The sequence below is a fragment of the Microcaecilia unicolor genome, chromosome 3 (assembly GCF_901765095.1).
Source record: "Microcaecilia unicolor chromosome 3, aMicUni1.1, whole genome shotgun sequence".
Lineage (NCBI taxonomy): Eukaryota > Metazoa > Chordata > Amphibia > Gymnophiona > Siphonopidae > Microcaecilia > Microcaecilia unicolor.
The window spans coordinates 469,328,359-469,344,655 of record NC_044033.1 but is presented as its reverse complement, the minus strand read 5'-3'; positions in this window follow the sequence as shown (position 1 = coordinate 469,344,655).

Sequence of the window (16,297 nt, the reverse complement as noted above, 5' to 3'; positions counted from 1 at the left end):
GTCTGAGAAAAAAGCTGATGATTAATTGAAAAGTATGAGAACAGTGCGGATCTATAAAATCTTTAAAAAGTACACATATATAATTGAATTTGATTGCTATGGTTCTGAGACCTCTGTCAGCCTTTTGCCCAGCTTTCCATTCCTGTCACCTCTTGTATTTATGCTGAAGCAGCATCTTCAGTGTATTATCTGTTGAAATTGCCTCTTCTAGAATAATTCTGGTCCTATTTTGCGGCTACCACCAATGAGGTGAGAGTGTGTGTCTTAGCAGTGTAGACTAGAGGAGAGGGTGATAGATAACTTTATTAATCTGGGTCACAAGGATCTTTGTTGGTTTGGAACCCTTCTCAAAGCAGTTCTGTGCACTCATGGCTTACCTGAATAGATCTTTGGGTGAAGAGACCTTTCCCCTGACCCATTCCAGGAAATATTCTAAATTTGTTTAGCTTTGGAAAGTTTATTTTAATTGGATGGACAATACAATGTTCAATTGTATCAGCTGTGTGTATTTTCTGGAGAAATAGCCTCCAAGATGACTACTTTGAAAGTTCTATGGAGGGCCTCTCAAGACAGGAGAGGATCACTACTTTTGAATCTGCCAAATCAGCACAGGTTAAGGGTAATTTAAGTTTGCAGAGGAAGCTATAAAACTCAGAAAATGACTTATAAAATGAAAATCATGTTTGATAGAGTTTCTCCACTTTTCCTCAGACTCTTTGCCAGTTATTTCAAGGACAGAGTGTATTCTCAGTTCTATAAGTGTCTGATAGTTCTTATGGAATTGTGAATTCTTTTCAAGAAGTGGATGAGAATCTCAGCAAACTTCTGGAGATCTCTGAAGAGGCTATCAAAAGAGGTACATTGGTGGCCACTTTTTCACTAAGTATGGACAGGGATCTTGTATTAAAAGTATATGTAAGTTTGATTGCTCTATTTCATAGGCAAAGAGCTAGTTTTTTTCCTGATTTTTTACATGACACTTAGGGTCAGTGCTATAAGGTAATTACTAACATGCTGAGTACACATGCAAATGTTTAGAATAATAGAATGAGATTACACTTTACAAAAATATACCTATAAAGAAAACTTACAATAGCTTCCTTGATCTGGATATTAAACTGAACCTCAGAGGTACAACCTTCAAGATGCAAAAATCACCCAACTTCATGATCAGGTAAAAAATCTACTACAAGCATTCATGTGTATTTTTTCAAAGTAAGTTTCAATGTTCATCATTCTATGTTCACAAATTTCATAATATATACTTCAGTTGCATCACACTGTAATCATATTGACTTACTACTTCAATGTCAAGGAAGTTGTTATAATTTTCTTTATAGGTATAATTTTGTAAAGTATAGTGTAGTTTCATTTGATACCTAGGTAAAAATCTTTTTATGCCTGAAACTGAATCATAGAATAATAGAATGCACATGTGTATATGTACACATATGTACATAATTGCCCAATTTCCACCTAAATACTATTTTGTAAACACTTGCTAAACTTACATATAGATAACGAATGGGTGGGAATCACATTTACATAGATAGGACTAGATTCTATATATCATGCCTAAAAACCAGCTCTGAAACAAAGTACATAGGTGCATAAGTACATACATATTGCTATACTGGGACAGACCAAAGGCCCATCAAGCCCAGCATCCTGTATACCTAGGCATATTTTATAAAATACACTTAAATGTAGGTGTTCTTTATAGAATAAGCTTAAATTTCTACACAGTTTACAGAATACACTGAGTGCCCATCCACACGACTAAATTTAGCTATGGACAGTTACACCAAGTAAAATTTGGTGCAAATGCTGACACCTAAATTATGCATGGGCCAGGTGTATTCTATAACAACGCACATAGGTTTTATAAACACCCATAACCTGCCCATTCTATGCCCATGGTCATGCCCCCTTTTCAACTATGTGGCATAGAATTTACACATATCATGTTATAGAATACTCTTAGATGAGAAAGGAGTAGAGGATGAAACAAGTAACAATCAACCGTAGGGATGAGGTCTTCTAATCTTTATTGAAGGCACCAGTGCATAAAAACCCGGCACGGGCCATGTTTCGGAGGACACAGCCACCTGCCTCAGGGGTCTAAAAAAGCTCTGAGCCTGAAGTGGGCTGACAAAAAAAAAAATATATATATATATATATATATATATATATATGTGTGTCATATTGTCTTTATTGAAACTTGCAACAAGACAAACCAAGCATACAAACAAGCGATAAAACAAGCAATAAAACCCGCTAACTAATACATAAATAAAACCTTACTGGCCAATACCCCCGCCCCTCAACAAACCCTCCCACTCAGGGAGGCTGAAACGAAAAACCCCTCCAATGCCTTGCCCACTGTAGTCCAGAACAATGCTCCTTCTCCCTCACTGCCAGCTGCTGGACAAAATGTACCACATCCCCTGCCACCTCCTGTACAGACAGCCACTTCCGATATAATGAAGCTTGGCAGCGTGCCTGCCACAGGAAGTAACAAAGGGCTGCAGCGATGATATACAGTGTCTCCCTACACCACCCCTTTCCTTTTGGAAACCCTCCATAGGCCCATTCTGCATAAGATAGCTGGTGGAAGAAAGGAATCCCTAATTGGCGGGCTACTGCCTGACAGACTTGTTGATTGAACGGGCACTTGAGGAGGAAGTGGTCCATTGTTTCATCCTCCGTCACGCACTCCCCCCTCGGGCACTTACGATCATTGCTGTTTCTATTTTTCATGTTAGCTCGAACATAAAGCCGGCTGTGGAAAGTCAGCCAGGCCATGTCCGCAATCTTCCGGGGGAGGCGTGATGAATTGAGGAAAGCCAGACCTTCCTCCTGTAGTGGACCTGGGCAGTCCCTCAAGGCTAGACGTGTTGAAAAGTGTGTCTGAATAATGCGGTGTTGTAGCTGCCTCCTGTCCTCCTTCTGGATTTCCTGTACTGTGATACCCCATCTCTTCACCAATCTCAACAGAGGTGAGATGTACTGTGGCAAGTATCCCGCCTTCCCTCGCAGGGGCATTGCCTGACCTCCCCTCACCCAATCCCTCAAGTACCGCTGAAGCCAGGAGGCCATGCAGTCTGCCCAAGCCGGCCTCCCTTCCCGCAAGACCCCTCCCAGATTTTGTTGGAAAAAGAAACAACTAAAATGTACCACAGGGTTGACCATTCCCAACCCCCCCTCCCTTTTGGGCAAATAGGTCACCTCCCTCCGGATAATATTCATCCTGTTCCCCCATAGCTGTTGGAAAAACAAGCTGTATACTCTGGCATGTAACGATATAGGCAGTAAACAGACCTTGGATATGAACAGGAGAAGGGGTATCAGATAGGTCTTAATGACATGCAGTTTTTCCACAAACCGCAACTTATATGATTTCCACTGGGCCACCCTTTCCTCGACTCTCCCCAGCCCCTTCTCCCAGTTGATCGTATCATAGTCCTGTCTGCCTACCCAGAGACCCAGGATCCGTACTTCATCCCTTGCTACTGGGTACTGACTGGGAAGTTTGAAAGCTGGTCTGCCCTGTCCTACCCAAATTGCGGAGCTCTTATCCTGGTTTATCTGGGCCCCCGCAGCCTGTGTGTATTCTGCCATCCAGGTCTGAACTCGCTCGGCTTCCTCCTTGCTACTGATTACTACTGTGACATCATCTGCGTAGGCGACACATCGCCATGTGTGTGAACCCAAAGAGATGCCCTCTAGTTGACCGCTAAACCCTCCACTCAACCTTCTGAGGAAAGGATCTAAGGAAAGGACGTACAGCAAGGGGCTGAGGGGACACCCCTGCCATACCCCTGACCTCACTGCAAAGCTCTTGCCCACCCAACCATTTATTAGAGTGCTACTCCTTGCATTGCGATACAAAGTCTGGATCCACCCTATAAACTGGTCGGGTATCCCATAGCACCGAAGCACTAGCCATAGGTACTCCTGGGACACCCTGTCAAAAGCCTTAGACTGATCAAGGGTCAGCAAATACTTTCCCTTTGTCCCACCTTGACTCCTTTCCACTATTTCACGGATGGTACAAACTGCTTCCACTGCCCCTTTCCCCTTCACCGAGCAAAACTGTGCTGAGGACAAGAGACCACCCACTGCCCCAGCCAGGCGGTTGTAAATAATCCTGGCCATTATTTTCCTATCTACATTCAGAAGACTTATGGGTCTCCAGTTCTCGATAAGTTCCAGATTTCCCTTCTTTGCGAGGAGAACCAAAATAGAACACTGCTGTGAAGGGGCCAAACGCCCGTTCTGCAAACAATTATTAAAAATTGCAGCTAACACTGGAATCAGGACCACACGGAATTTTTTGTAGAACTCTGGGGTCAGCCCATCGGGACCCGGAGTTGTACGTGCTGATAGCGTATCAATAGCATCATCTACCTCTCCTGTGGTAATGGGCCTAAGCAGTTGTTCCATCTCCCCCTCCGAAACCTTTTCCAAGCCTGGGGCACTCTGCACGTATGATAGCATGAAGTTAGAAACCAAGCTCTCTTTCCCCCACAATTGGGTGTAAAACCGAATGACCCTGGCCTCGATTGAACGTTGGTTCGTCAATCGCTGCCCTGCTTCATCTCTCATAGCATAAATGACCTTGTGTCCTACTGCTACCTTGCAATTCTGGAAAGGATCCGGGGAATACCGATGCCCATATTCCCTTTCCAGAAGCAAAGCAGCGTATCGATCATATTGCAACAGCCTCAACTGGGCCTGCAAAGCTTCTATCTCTCCCTTCTCTAGATGGTTGGAGACCGCGTGGTCCAATTGCTTACGAAGACGACAGCACTGTGCCTGTAACCCCAGACTCTGCTTCCTGGCTAGGGACCGGAAAAGGGCCTTGACTCGCCCCTTTACCATGTCCCACCAGGCTCCCTTATCATCCATCACCTCCCATAGTGTTTCTTGGTCTGCTAAAAAACCCTCAAATATTTGTCTGTTTTCCTCTACTTCTAATAACTTTGCACTCAGTTTCCAAAATCCTGGGCCTTTCTGCGCCCCTTCGCATATTGTTAAGACTGTGGAAACTAAGGCATGATCTGAATATTCCGTCCATCTATTCGGCTGCCCCTGAAACTTAGCCAACCCGCCTACAAAGAGCCAGTCAATACGGCTCTCCGTGTCTCCCCTTCTAAAAGTGAACCCCTTCCCTCCCGCCACCTCCAGTCTTGCCTGTTTTACAATTGCTGCCAGCTGGAGGCTGTCATAACCCACCTGACGCCTGGACCCCTTTCTATCTGCTTGCTGTAAGACCATATTAAAGTCTCCTCCAAATACCACCAATTTGCTTGTATATAAATACGGTTTCACCCGGAGCAACAGCTGCTTGCGTTCCCAACTAATCTGGGGCCCATAAAAGTTAATGATTCGCACTGCTACCCCTCTAATGAAAACGTCTAAGACAACACACCTCCCTATCTCCACCTCTATTTCCCTCGTAATCTCCACTTCTCGGGTGGCAAAAAGAATAGCCACCCCTGCGCATCTTTCTTTGGCCAGAGACCAGAATGAGGGCCCCCCTTTCCAATCTCTCTTGGCCCGGTGCAGGAGCTGCAAAGAATCCAAATGAGTCTCCTGCAACAGGATGCAGTCTACCTTGCACTGGGTCAAATCGCTAAAGGCGACAAATCTAGTTCTCTCTGCCTTTATGCTGGCTACATTCAGAGTTGCAAAGATTAAGGACAAGGCAGCCATGGTTTATTTCTTAAATTTCTTACCCCTCCTCATCTCTTCACCGCAATCCCTCTTCACAGATATTCCTGCCCCCATCATTTCTTCAGGATCCTCTATAATTTCTTCTAATTCCAAATCCTCCCACTCTGAGTCATCTTCCCCGGCTTTCTTTCTACCCTTTTTTTTCTTGGTTTCATCTGGACCAGCCCTTTCCCCTTTCATCCCTTCCTTACCCTCCTCTATTTCCTGCATGAGGCCCTTCGTTAAACTAGTAGGATGTGATGTTAGACTGGGGGGTAACACTGCTGGCTCCTCTCTGTTAAGTCTTTCAGATGATTCATTCCTTGCTCCCCTCCCCTCCCTCCTCTTCTCCTCCAAAACCTCCCTTTGGGGTGGATTCATCTCAAGATCACCCTCTCCTTCACCTGAAACCTGAAACACTGCATATCGATTACTCTGGCTCTTCTCCAGAATATCTGTTCTCCCCGCTCGGGCTAGCCCCCTCCCCTCCTTCCTCCGACCCCCCTTCCCTCCATGTTTCCCTACCAGGGTCCATGCTTCCCCTTCTTCTCCCCCCTTCTCCCCACCTCCTTCTTCCATCCTTTCACAAATACCCCTTCTTTGAATGTGATCCAAACCTGATGCCCTTTTCTCCCCCTTTCCCTTTCCCTTAGTGCCTGCCTCTGTATGAATAGTGGTATTTGATTTATCCATTAATCCCTTTAATGCTTCCCGCTTCTGTCCTTGTATCCTTGTAGTTTCTGCTTGTGCCCCTTCCTCCCCCCTCCTCTCTTCCTCTACCTGATTGTGCGATGCTTGTGGGCACTTGCTAAAAGGGTGCCCCAAGCCTCCACACAGGTTACAGCGTATGGTAGTGCAGTCGCTGGTGTCATGATCTGTACTACCACATCGCGAGCACTTTAACACTGTACATGACATGCTTAAGTGACGGAAAGATCCGCACCTGTAGCACTGTCTGGGTTGTCCTGCATAAAAGCATTGAATTCAATCCCTTCCAATGTATGCGGCTGAAGGTATATGTTGGGTGACATAGCCTGCCTGTTTTAATTTTACAAGGGCACTCCACCCCCCCGCCCACACACGACTCTGGTCTGGTATTTTGCTTAATGGGGTCCTAATTTCGGCATACCGTCCCAACCAGTATGACAGGTCTGCAGCCATAAGAGATTCATTACGTACCAAAATGGTAATCTGGACTGCGTCCTGTCTACTGATGGGGACAGCCTTAAAATCCACCCATCTACCCTGATGCTGCACCTCTGTGTACTTTTCCCAAAACAGGTCCAAACCTCGCCCTGTTAAGAAACTAATATCATATTCAGGGATTCCCACAGGGTGTATGCATGCATACAAATCTTCAGGGATAAAGCCAAGGGAGAATACCATTCTTAAAACAACCTCTCTAGGTGGTGCTACCCCTGTGCCCACCCAACGCAGCTGGACAACATTTCGACGTTTTGGGGTAACACCGCTCCCGGGACCCCGCAACGGACCAGAAAATGGATTTCCCCTTGTCTCCATGTCTGACTCCTGCCTCCCCTCCTCCTTCCCTGTCTCTGCCCCTCCTCCCCGTACTACTGCTGCAAAGGATAAAGGGGCTGATACCAGTATGCTCCCCCCTTCCCCACTCCCTTCCTGCCTTCCTCCCCTCCCCCTCTCTTCCCCTCCCTCCTCTCCCATGTCCACTAACCCCACTATGTTCAGTTCACTTGTGCTGTTTCTGTCTCTTCCCCCTCTGCAATATTCTACTTCCAGTCCTTTGCCAGTTGCTGCTGTTCCCAACCAGCACTCGTTCCCTTGCTCTGCAACTGTCCCACTCAGACCAGGTCTGGGATCTGTCTCCTCTTGTAGCTGACACTCTCCTCCATGCACTTTCTCTGTTTCTGACACTGTCATACTCAGTCTGAGTCTTAGCTCCGCCTCCTGGTGCAGCTGACACTCTCCTTCATGTACTCTCTCTGTATCTGGCACTGTCTTACTCAGTCTGGGTCTTGGCTCTGCCTCCTGGTGCAGCTGACACTCTCCTCCATGCTCTGTCTTACTGGGTCTGGGACTTGGCTCCGCCCCCTGGTGCAACTGACACTCTCCTTCATGTACTCTCTCTGTATCTGGCAATGTCTTACTCAGTCTGGGTCTTGGCTCCACCTCCTGGTGCAGCTGACACTCTCCTCCATGCCCTGTCTCACTCGATCTGGGTCTTGGCTCCGCCTCCTGGTGCAGCTGACACTCTCCACAATTCTCTCTCTCCTTTCTGGGACTCCTGCTTTGATGGGCATGAGTTTCTGAGAAGCTCCCTTCTGCTCTTTCTTCTTGTTTCTGAGTGGCAGAATCTATTGGGAGCCCCTGCCTGTCACTGAGCTTCCCCCATGATGTCATCAGCACTTCTGATTGAGATTGGATGGCAGCTCTTGGACAGCCCTGCTCAGAGGTCTGCCCTATCAATTCTGTCCATGAGTGACTGTGGTGTTCCCACGATGTTCCCGCCCTCTGTCCACCATATTTGCTCTCAGCTTCTTCCATCTCTTGTAGTACTCCACTACTCCATTCCTGTACTTTCCCATCCTCTTTAGTCTCTGTCTCCATCTGCAAAACCCCTTGTTTTTGCTCTACTTTCCCTCCCGTTGTTCCTGGTAACTTCTGTACTTGCTCAGTGTGTAGTGATTCTTCTCCTACCTCAGCATTCAAACTGTTCTGATTCTCCTCAGCATTCAAACTGTTCTGATTCTCCAGGCTGTCTTTCTTCTCTGTCTCTCCCAGCAAACCTGAGCTCTTCTCTGTGGGTTCGGCTATGCCCTGCCAGCTCTCTAAGTATAAGGGACGTTTTTGAATTTTTTTTCAGTTTCATAGCTCTTTTGTGTTCCAAACTTGCCAGGCTCTCTTGCTGCATGCAGTGCTGGAGCCCCTCCTTATCCACAGTACCTGCCACAACTGGACTAGGAGCCTCTGTTCTACAAGGCTGGTAAGTGGATGGAGCACCTAGCTCTTGGGAATCCTGTAGGAAATAAAATACTGGTGATAACTGGGAATTATTTGTGTCAGTCTTGTCTTTTCCTCCTTCTGGCTGCTGCTGTTTCACTTCCCCTGCTGTCCCTTCCAGCATAGCCTCTGGGGTGTCTGGAACCACGGAGTCCTGTGTGTCTCTGGGTTCTGCTTCCTGCTGGATCTGGGACTGCGTCTGGGTCTGCTGCACGCGCTCCCTGTTCAGGAAAACCTCACGAAGGGGATTATCTCTGCAGTTCTTTAGTTTTTGCAGCTGCCTTTGTTTTGCTGTAAGCCGCTTCTGGAGCGCTTCAACTCCCTTAACATACTTGTCTCGTGGGCCAGTGGAAGCCAGGTTACACATAGTTTTTGCTAGCTTCAGCCGCTTCCTCAGTACCTCTATTTCACCTTCTACTCGATTCATTTTCTTCACTGATCTAATTACCTCTTCAGGAGTCATATGCTGGGCCTCTTTCTTCTGCCAGGCCCTAGGCCTGGATTCCTTCTCCTCCTCTTCTTCCTCACTAACGTCCTCTTCAGACTCTCCGCTATTCTCTTCCACCACCTCTCCTCTGATACTGGATGCAGAGAACCCTGCTCTGGAACCCGGGCCCTGCCTTCTTGCCCCCTGTTCTTCACCCAGCTTAGGAATGTTATGGCCAGGACTTACAGTCAGGGTGAGCTGGCTCCTCAGCAAGCGCTGCTGGGCTCTGGTCCTTCCTCCGTCCACAGGCCTGGGCTCTCCTGGTTCTCCTGGTTGCATGCTTGGGGCTTGGGTGGAGGAAGCCTCCCCTTCATAGTATTTCTCAGCTCCAAGTGTGCTAGGCCTTTCAGCCTGGGGCCCTCCTGCAGGGGGGCCCCCTCCCCTCTGCATTGTTCAGCAGCCACAGGGTACAGCAGCTCTCCTTTCAGCACCTCTTCACCACAGGTCTGTACTCTGTGTGTGTGTGTGTGTGTGTGTGTGTGTCTGGTGCACTAAAGCATAGGACTGAACCCTAATATAAGCTCAGTAAACAAGGTTTAAAAAAATGCTAGCACTATGAATGCCATAATAAATACAGCAAACAAAAGATTAGAAGACCTCATCCCTACGGCTGCCTAATTGTAAGTGCCTGTGAGGTAGTGAAGGAGTTGGGGTCCTTTTATTATGGTGCGCCGAAAAATGGGCTGTGGTAGTGTAGGCATGTGTTTGGGCGCATGTAGATCTATTTTTCAGCGTGCCTCTAAAAAAGGCCTTTTTAAAATTTTTGCCGAAAATGGACATGTGGCAAAATAAAAACTGGTGCGCGTCTATTTTGGGTCTGAGACCTTACCACCAGCCATTGACTTAGTGGTAAGGTCTCAAGCAGTAACCGTGCGGTATTCATCTACATGCGTAGAATGACAATTATCACCCAGTTTCCGCCTCACACAGGAAAATAAAAATTATTTTCCGGCACGCATAGTGGACGCACATAAAAAATGAAATTACTGCCCGGGCCTCACGGTAGCCGGGCAGTAACTCCAAATTGATGCACATTGGGTGCACATAGGTGCCTACGCGGCTTAGTAAAAGGGCCCCTAAGTGCAGATATCCTTAGATATGTTCTCTGTGGAGAGTTGCAGTTCAGCCATCAGGGGGCATTGGACCTGCTGTGTCCTTGGCTGAACTGCAGAACTACTATGGCAGGGTCCAATGCATTATGGGGAAGTAAGGCTGGCTGGTCCAAAGGGAGTGGCTTTAGACTACAGGAAGTAAAAGCCTCAGGACAGAGCAAGAGGAAAGAGGCCTTGGGAGGAGAAATCCCAGGAGGAACATGGTCCCAATACAGAGACCTTGGCAAGAGCAGCCTTGCAAGGGGAAAGGCCTTGATTCAGGAATACAGGTCCCAATACAGAGACCTTGGAAAGATAGACCTTGTGAGGAGGAATGTCCCGATACAGAGGCCCAGAGGAAGAAGAACAGGAGTTCAGAACATGACCTGCCTGCCTGTATTGTGAGCTATGGTGATCTGGTTGAGAATTACTATAAGAGTGAGTACAAGTTATGCTGTGTGGCTGGGGTAAGCCATGAGGGCATGTGGAAACTGAGGGGGTCTCTTACTAAAACTTAGCTCAAATTATCTGCAGCAGTGCCTAAGGAACTGTACTGTATAAAAGTATGGGAACATTAGTATTGTTTTGCTAAACTGTGCAAGAATACTGAACCACTGTTGTTGCATAACTGGTGGTTAGAGTGTTTGAAGTCAGGCTGGAGTTAAGCTAATCTCTGGACTAAGCATTAAGTCCGAGGGTACATGAATAAATCTTGCTATGACCCAGCTCTGTGAAATAACAGGACCAAGACTATTTGTTCTGTAAATAAACACCTCTTTTGTTGCACTTATACCTCCTATCTGGCTGCATTATTGCTCCAGTCACGCCCAAAACCCACTTGGCATCTTACAGTGCCCAATTGTAGATTTTCCCTCCACAAGTGTAAGGAAGACATTTCCTCAATTGTGTTGCTCGGGCTTTGTCACTGGGTGATGTTCTAATCTAATTTAATCTTTGCATTTATATAGCATCTATTCCATAGAGTCAGAGCCCAAAGTGGTTTACAGAGTAAATAAAAAGGTTAGCAGAAAAAAAGTAACAATAAAAAATAAGATTTAAAAATTAAACATCATTTTCTAAAAAGAGTAACGTTTTTAGGTTTCTATAAAATAGAAGAAAGGGGTTACAGTTCTGAATATAGAATGGAAGAGAATTCTAAGTGTCTAAATAGAAACAGGCCTATATGATGATTCCAAAATATTTTTAAAACAAATTGTTTTAGAAGAAGGAAAAATTAACATATAATTTCGACGTTGCCAAAGGGCCACCAAGCTAAAAATGCATTATTTGTGCAATACCAATACCAGTGCTAACCAGTTATATTTTCTGACATGTATTCTAATCTATGGCTTATCATGACATATTGTAATAGGAGTCATTAATAATAAGTGATTTCTTAGTAATTGGGCACTCGGCACACGCTGTATTTGTAGTTACTTGATAATCACACAGGAGTCATTTTTCGAGAGAAAGTTGGAATTTATTTAGACCACAGCCAGGAACATAAAATACCATCTTTTATTCACACAATATAGCAATTTAATAACTTGTAACATTCTTTCTATCTAACTCTCGCCGGGTACACAGCCTTCCTTTTCTGCAATCTCCTACTTCCACACAGGGGTTGCCGTCCAAGCACCCTGTCTCTGCTTTTTTGTGCCATCCCTCTTAGCAGACGTTCTCCTTCAGCCTATCCCGTTGAAGGCTGTGCCTCCACAGCTGTACATAGCATTCCGATGTACCAGGCATCCCGACCGTCCAAGCCGGGAGACAAAAGTGTCAAATATTCATGTCTCTCATGTATCCGCTAACCTGTGGCAAAACTTTTCTTTCATTAAATTTCAACTGAACACACATGGTTTTAACACTTAACTTTCAACCATTAACTGTCAAGGTGCTATGCACCCGACCCTAACTGACCTAACATATCCACATCCCCAGCTGCGACTAAGGTTGTAACCGGGTGGGTAGGGAAACAGTGCTCACAGTGGCGTTCCTAGGGGGGCTGACACCCGGGCGGATCGCTGATGCGCCCCGCCCCCCAGGTGCAGCGCGGACCCCCCCCCCGGTGAAAGGACACCCCCGTGAAGGACCCCCCCTGGGTGCACACCGCTGGGAGGGGGGGGGTGCCGCGCGCGCCTGTCCTCTATTGTTTCATGCTTCTTCTCTGCCCCGGAACAGGAAGTAACCTGTTCCGGGGCAGAGAAGAAGCATGGAACAACGGAGGACAGGCGCACGCAGCACCCCTCAGCGGCATGCACCCAGGGTGGACCGCACCTACCGCCCCCCCTAGGAATGCCACTGAGTGCTCAGCTCTAGCCTTCTTATTCAAATCTTTTCCAGCTTCCCAACATGTTCAGCTCTCTTCCGTCCTTTCCCCCTCCTTTCCCTACTCCTCCTTGCCTTACTCTTAACCCTTTCCTCTCCTTGACTCTCTTGCTTTCCTATCTGTTTTCTTCTAGAGCTTACACCTTCTTCTCCCCTAGCCCTCCCCCCCCCCCAGATCCTTCGCTGGCCTTTGGCCCATTTGTTTTCGGCCCCCATCTAACATAGTTGCCCCTAGTTCTTTTCTTATTTTTATATATTGTGGCTCTTCTCTCAGATTTTGGAATGGCCTATTTCTATTATGCTTTCTTTATTGCTGATTTCCTCATTTGTTATTATAGTGAAAGCTCTATAAATAATAAACGGGAAAAAAAGAATGAAGTCAGGATTTAGCAATGAAGGAGGAGGGCACAAATAAAAGTGACTTTACAGATCAACAAAAAATAATATAGGGAGAGAAAATTAAAGATAGTAAATCTGAAGCTGCAGAGTGGATGCATTTGTAGGTGAGCAATAGAGATTTGATTGTATATGGAAGTGGATTCATTGTAATGACTTGAGGAAAATAGTTATATGGTCTTAATGGTTTTGAAGAAAAATAAGTCATGAGGCTGCAGATTGAATAGAGAGCAGTGAAGAAGAAATATATTTCATAGTTAGAAAAAAAAAAGCATAAGTAGTATCCTGTATACAAGTCACAAACAACATATAGGGGCTGCCATTTGTGTGACAGCTTGTTGGCATTGTGTTCTCCAGTTATCTTTACCCCTACCTAAAGGGTCCTTTTACTAAGCTGCGGTAAAAGGGGGCCTGTGCTAGCATCAGTCTGTGTTTTTGACATGTGCTGAGGCCCCCTTTTACTGCAGCAGGAAAATGCTGTCCATTTTGGGGAAAAAGAAATGGTTGTGCGGTTAGTGAACCACTTGCCGCACAGCCATTTTGGTGGGGATCCTTTACCACCACCCATTAAGATGGTGGTAAGGGCTCCAGCACTAACCCAGCAGTAACCGGGCAGCCATTACTGCCAGTTAAGTTCCAGTGCTACAAAAATAGGACATATTTTTATAGCGACAGAAATAGCACGCATTAGAGGTGGGAACTTGTGGTAGCCTGGCTGTAGTTCCTGATTGGAGCGTAGTAAGCACGCAGTGAGCTTATCGCTGTTTCGTAAAAGGGCCCCTAAGTGGATAGATAACTGAGCTGGCCAGAGGCAGGCTACCTGATAGAACTTCACTTTACTTTATTTGGATTTCTAGACTGCTTGTACCTAAAAAGGTCTAAGTGCTTTACAAGGATTGAAAGAGATACTGAGACAGACTCGGGATTTACAATATTCTTCGATTTGCCGTCAGTTCAGCTACATGAGAACAGAATAGCATTAGCACAGAGATTTTTTTGAAGAGGGTCATTTTTACTTGTCTTCTGAATTGTGTATAGTGTGTAAATTGTCTAGACTTAGTTCCAGGTCTTTCCAGGTTTGGGGGGCCTAGTATGCCACCAGCTGTACATAAACAATGACTCATTGTAAGCCTTTTGGGGAAGGACATGCTAAGGGGGAATTGTTTTTGAATCTTCTCGTTCTTTTATTATTGGTAAAATTCACCAGTAAGATCAAATACCTAGGGCAATTTCCTGTAAGGGTTTTGAATAGCATGCATGTTAATTTGAACTAAATTCTTGCCTCCACAGCAGGGGCGTAGCCAGACAGCAGTTTTTGGGTGGGCCTAGGCAAGAAGTGGGTGGGCACCAAGTGTTCTCCCCTTCACCCACCACCAAAAAAAATCTCAGCTGGTGGGAAAACGCTTCTTTCTACCTTAGTAGTCTGCAGCAGGCATGCGCTGAAAACTGAGCGTGCGCAGGTGCCAGTATTGTGGAGAATAGTGTTTTCATTACCATCAGGGGGAAGTCTTCAGCTGGCGGAGCTTGGGATTCCCACCAGCTACTGCTAAATGTGTACTACTGTTGGGTGGGCCTGAGCCTTAATTGGGTGGGCCCTGGCCCACCCAGGCCCACCTGTGGCTACGCCACTGCTCCACAGGCAGCCAGTGTAGCTCTACATATAGATGGGAGATGTGATAATGTTTTGTCAGTGAATAGATTAACCAAACTGCTTTGTTTTGGACTGATTGTAGTTTACGTAATTGTTTTTTTTTGGGGGGAGGGGGGCAAGTAGTAGAAGGTTGCAATAGTCCAGTTTCAATAGTAGTAGGGATTATACTAAAAGTACCGTTACAAAAAAAAAAAAATCTTATTCATCTTAGGTTTCACATCAAGTAGAAGGAACTATTTATCAGTTTTGAGATATGACAGTTGAATTAAAAAAAATTGATCCAGATACACATCCAGTAGTTTAGTTGTTTGGTGTAGAGGATAAGTCGAGTTTCCAACTGTGATCTTTTTAAACCGTGGGTTGTGGTTATAGTCCATTAGTAGCAATTTAGTTTTATCTGTGTTCAGCTTTAATTTGTATCTTACCATCCATGAGCTGATGAGCTGTAGGCAAATCACCTATCATTTCTGTCATCTGGGGTACAGTGGAGAGTATTGGGATGACAACTGATATATCATCTGCATAGCTGTGTACTGAGAAGCCTTTTTGGGTGAGTTCATTGTGTAGTGTGCACAGGAAAATATTGAATAATATGGGGGAGAGGGGGGACAACATACCCCCAGGGCACCAGCCCACTTCCATCCCCCACTCCCCAGTCAGGATAGGACTTCTCCTGGGGTCTACTTGTCCTCTCTAGTGGTCTAGCGTGTTGGAGGAAGGAACGAACCACCCCTCACTCTTGCCCCTAGTGGCAGCTTCTTCAAATGGCTACACAACCTCTCGTGGTACTGTGAGCTGCCACAAGAGGTTGTCAGCCATTCTGAAGAAGCTGCCACTAGGAGAAGGAGCAAGGAGGGTTTGCTCCTACCCCCAACACCCCACTGAACCATAAGTGAAGTAAGGTAGGCCTCTGGATGTCCTATCCTGACTGGGAAGTGGGGGTAGAGAGTGGGATGCTGCCCAGAGGGGCTGAGCTGTTCTGTTGTTGGGGGGGGGGGGGGGGCTGGGAGGAAATACCAAGGCTTGGCACATCTGCTTTCTAAAGATGATGTATTTTCAGTCTGCTGCATGACTAATATTCTGCCAGTGTCATTATGCTCATATTAGCCCTCTCCTCAAGTCACTTCACTAGCTTCCTATCCATTTCCGCATATAGTTCAAACTCCTCTTATTGACCTATAAGTGCATTCACTCTGCAACTCCTCAGTACCTCTCCACTCTCATCTCTCCCTACATTCCTCACTGGAAACTCCGTTCACTGGGTAAATCTCTCTTATCTGCACCCTTCTCCTCCACCACTAACTCCAGACTCCATTCCTTTTATCTTGCTGCACCATATGCCTGGAATAGACATCCTGAGCCGGTACGTCAAGCTCCATCTCTGGCCGTCTAAAGCTAAAAGCCCACCTTTTTGATGCTGCTTTTAACTCCTAACCCTTATTCACTTTGTTCAGAACCCTTATTTTATCATCCTCACTTTAATATTCCCTTATCTCTAGTTTGTCCTGTTTGTCTGTCCTAATTAGATTGTAGGCTCTGTTGGGCAGGGACTGTCTCTTCATGTCCAAATGAACAGCGCTGCGTACATCTAGTAGCGCTATAGAAATGATAAGTAGTAGTAGTAGTAATTTTTGATAGCTGTAGCAATCA